The sequence below is a fragment of the Tupaia chinensis genome, unplaced genomic scaffold, assembly GCF_000334495.1.
Source record: "Tupaia chinensis unplaced genomic scaffold, TupChi_1.0 Scaffold000247_1, whole genome shotgun sequence".
In the NCBI taxonomy this organism is placed as follows: domain Eukaryota; kingdom Metazoa; phylum Chordata; class Mammalia; order Scandentia; family Tupaiidae; genus Tupaia; species Tupaia belangeri.
This window is the reverse complement of record NW_006159725.1, coordinates 3476936-3481259: the sequence shown is the minus strand read 5'-3', so window position 1 is coordinate 3481259 and position 4324 is coordinate 3476936. Positions and strand designations below refer to the sequence as shown.

The 4324-nt window shown below is 48.6% G+C and overlaps 1 protein-coding gene across 1 annotated transcript in view; it reads left to right on the top strand.

The window, feature by feature from the left end:
- The window catches only part of CLMP (CXADR like cell adhesion molecule), a 129378-nt gene that overhangs the window by 81843 nt on the left and 43211 nt on the right, over nt 1-4324 (top strand). The window lies entirely within an intron of this gene.

Below are 4324 nucleotides of genomic sequence, written 5' to 3'. Positions count from 1 at the left end.
CGGATTCGCACCGCTGCCATTTGTGTCATATAGCCGGTGGCTTCCCTGGGTGGGGAAATGCAGTCCCTCTGTTCATTTTGTTTCACGGCTCTTCTGTCCTTCCCTAGACACGGTGACTGAGGGGCAGAGGGAGAGGTCGCCCAAACCAGCCATCTGCCCTTCTGTTGGCTTTGACAGGGAGGCGGAGAGGGAGGCTGAAGTCAAAGGCCTTCATCCCCTGGTGGGTTCCCGGTGATCAGCGTGAGCACCTTCCCTCATTGCCGGGGACCCTACCAGCTGACGACTGCCCTCTCAGTAGTAAGCCTGTGTCTGCTTTTTTTTCTGAGAGATTTTTGCTATAGGGTGTGTGTGCTTGCTGGAGAGACAGAGACAGAAAGAAACAGAGAGACAGAAAGTGAGAAATCACCCCCCAGGGAGGATGGCCACACCACAATCCCTTCTCCTCCAGTCTTCTCTCAGGATTTGGGGCACACACGCACATGTGCCCGGCATGAGTTTCAAGCCACCAGGTCCAGGACTCAAACCGTGGTCGACTATGCGAGAGTCCAGTGATGTAACCATTATGCCATCTGCTGGTTCCAACCTGTATCTATTTTTAGTTTCCTCTGTTCAGATCTCTCTGCCAAGGTAATGAAAGATTTAGGTAGGAAGCGTCTTCACATTGGGAACGAGACAGGCTATGAATAGATACGTCAATGAAGTGGGTTAGCGCCGGCTCCAGCTGCCGGAGTCTGGAGTCAGCCTTCTTGTCTGTCCATGCACTGGCCCTGGCAGGGTCTCTGGACACGTATGCACATGCGTGTTCCTACATACGAAAACACTAATACATGTGTGGTCACATAAGGGCGGTGTCACAGACAGAATTTCAGGGGTAACTGCGTATTCTGGAGGGCAGCGGGATCTGTGTGGGTCAGGTGTGTCCTTCCCTAACAGCTCCTGCAGGAGAAATCGGGACAGCACGGCTCCTGTAGGCTCAGCTCCCAGCGGACAAGCTGACCTGCCTCCTCTGCTCCCGCAGACTTTGGGACCTTGTCAAGGCAAAGCACTCTCCGTTATGTCCCAGTCTGTCAAATGCTGGGGTCAGTATGGTGCTACATTTGCTGAGCTGTTGGGTTGCCATTTACGGTCTCTGGAATCAAGTCTTGATCGTATTTTTTTCTTTTTTTAGGTTTTTGTCATAGGGCATGTGTGCTTGCAGGAGAGGAGAGAGCGAGATAGAGAGAGGAAAGGTGAGAAATCACCCGCCAGAGGGATGGCTATGCCACAATCTCCTCCCCTCCTTTCTTCTCTTAGGATTTGGGGTGCGTATGCACACAAGCATGATTTTCAAGCTGCTGGGTCTGGGACTCGAACCACAGTTTGCCATGTAGGAGTCTAGTGCTTTAACCACCACACCAAATGCTGGCCCCACGTCTTGATCATTGTTTTTGTTTATTTACTTATTTTTCCCATGAGCTAGAGAGTCAGAGACAGAGAGAGAGGAAGCTCCCCCAAAGGGTCTCGAAGCTGTGGTTCACCCCCCGCCTCAGCTAGCCAGGACGAGGGCAGGTGCCCTGGTTTCCGACTGCTCTGGGCGAATGCTTCCTTTTCTATAATGCTGTCCATAATCACCGTAGTGGTCTGCCTCTGAATTTCCAGAGCGCTTTCTGAATAACTTATTGTTTTTCATAATAAGTAATGCAATTAAAATAACATTTTAGGTTTCAAACAAAGTAAATAACTTTTTTCGATTGGGTAAAGTTAAAATAGAGACCTTATGTTATAAAAAATTATTAAAATAGAGGCCAGCCAGTGGCACGGTGGCTAAAGCGGCTGAATCCCACAGAGCCGAATGCATGATTCAAGTCCCAGACCAGGCAGCTGGAAAAACATGGTGGGCGCATGTACATGGGTGCCCAAATCCCCAGAGAAGGAAGAAATGGAGGAGAAGGGACTGCGGTGTGGCTATGCCCCGTGGGAGAGCTCTCTCACTTTCCTTTTCTCTCTGGCAGCACACACCCTATGTCCTACTGAAAACATTTATTAAAATAATGCGTGTTTCTATTTCCCGCACAAAATTCCTCTCAAATAACTGACCCTATTTTCTATCATTTCCATTTTTGTCCATGAGGCCTTGAAAATTAACTGCACATAACCACGAATGGTAACAAGGTGGTTATGTGTAGTTATCAAGCTCAAATCCAGAGCAGTTTGTCATTCTCTGTCGGTTACATGCCTTGTTACTAATAATGGAAGAACCATCTTGGAGAGGCATGGCCGACCCTCCCTGTGCCGATTCTGCCCCCTTGTGGATTAAAATATCCCGACAGGAAAGAAATACTGTAGCTGCGTGCTATGATTCCTTCTGGTTCTTTAAAAGAGTCTTTCAATACCCTTTAAGTCATGGTAGTGGTATGGCGGTTAAGGCACTGGGCTCCCACATGGTCGACTGCGGTTCAAGTCTCAGACTTGGTGGCTTGCTTTCTCACCTCTCTCTCTCTCTGTCTCTGCCACTCTCTGGTGAACACATGCACCCTATAGCAAATTTCTAAAAATAATAATAAATGAAATTAAATAAATAATAATTTTTTTTAAGTTCTGATAACAATGGAGCAAAACTAGGCCCTTTTTGTAAAGTGTGCAAAAGCTTATCAGTGATGACAAAATACACCGACAGGCAATAGTGCGTGTTTGCATTTTGGACTCTGCATCACACGCAGCTAGGACAGTGCCCTGACTACACTAAGAACTCAGCGAGTATCTTACAGATGATTACAGTTAGACTTTAAAGGACCTTACATACTGAGCTCCACGTCCACACCTCCAAGGACCCCTTTCACAACCCTGACGCCATCTACCAGAATGACGATGGAAAGTTCACATAAGCTCAGTCCCCTGTGGATGACTAACCGTAACAGAGGCCACCCACCTTTCCAGCCCCCAGGATGCTGCATGTGATCTGAACTGGGAGGAGTGCTGGAGACCTCCCTGTCTATCTTTTATGGTTGGATCTATTATGTCATCTGGATTTACTTTTGCCCTGCAGAGCAAACCCCAATGCGCCTATTGCTTGTCTAGTAGCCTTTCAAATGTAGGAGGGTAGTTACCATGCTGGTCCTTGGTCTTCTGCTTTCCTTATTCAGTGGCACACAGGCATGCCTGGCAGGTACAGGGAGGCTTCAGGGTGCGAACCCTGGGCCTTCCCACTGGCATCAACATCATAGAGTGCTGGAGCCACCGACGCTAGCCAACATGTCATTTTTTTCTTTTTCTTCTTCTTCTTCTTCTTCTTCTTCTTCTTCTTCTCCTTCTCCTTCTCCTTCTCCTTCTCCTTCTTCTTCTTCTTCTTCTTCATTTGCTATAGGGAGAATGCACTCACCAGGGACAGAGAGAGAGAGAGAGAGAGAAAGCACCTCCAGCGAGGATGGCTACACTGCTCCCCTCTCCTCTTGGGATTTTGGGCAGGCATGCACACACACACAGCAAGCCACATGGGTCCAGGGCTCACACCGGGCTGTCGGCCATGTGGGTGCCTTAAGCACCACACCACTGGCTGACCCCATCATGCAGTGCCTTCCTGTGGATAAATATAAGCAAGTACACTTCGAGACAGCTTTCCACCAAGAGAAGGGGGTGAGTTGGCCGTTTGTAATCAGTCTTTGTTTCATCTGAAAACTCGTCCTGTTCTTGCTCTCAGTGCCCGCTTCCTTCTTCACCCCTCCCTTCCTACCTCCCATCTCCTCTCCCCTTCCCTCTGCCCTTCCTTTCCCACCGTCTCCCTTCTTCCTCTCTCCCTTGAAGCAGCTCAACCTCTGCCCGGTGGAAGTCTACTGCGCAGGTTGCCACCTGGGTTCTCACTCCTATGCCATGGAACTCCAGGAAAAAATACTTGTCCTTTTTATTTTAATCCATGACAGAGAGCACGTGTACACGCTCGTGAAACAGAGAGAGAGAGAGAGAGAACAGCTTCCCCTCCATTGGGCTTCGTCTCATCGGTTGCCCTCTGCCTAGCCCGCCAGCTCCCCATGCTGTTGGACACGCACAGGCACTAAGCCCAGTGGCTTGCACATCATGCTGGGTGTGTGTGTGTGCGTGCCCAAGATCCCGAGAGAGAATGGAGGAGAAGGGATTGAGGCGTGGCCATCCTCCGTAGGAGTACTTTCTTTCTCTCTCGCTGTCTCTTTCTGCACACACCCTATGGCAAAAAAACTTAGAGAAGGGTAATCGGAAAATTTCCAAAATCGATTGTATTTTCTTTTCTTTCTTTCTTTCTTTCTTTCTTTCTTTCTTTCTTTCTTTCTTTCTTTCTTTCTTTCTTTCTTTCTTTCTTTCTTTCTTTTTGGAG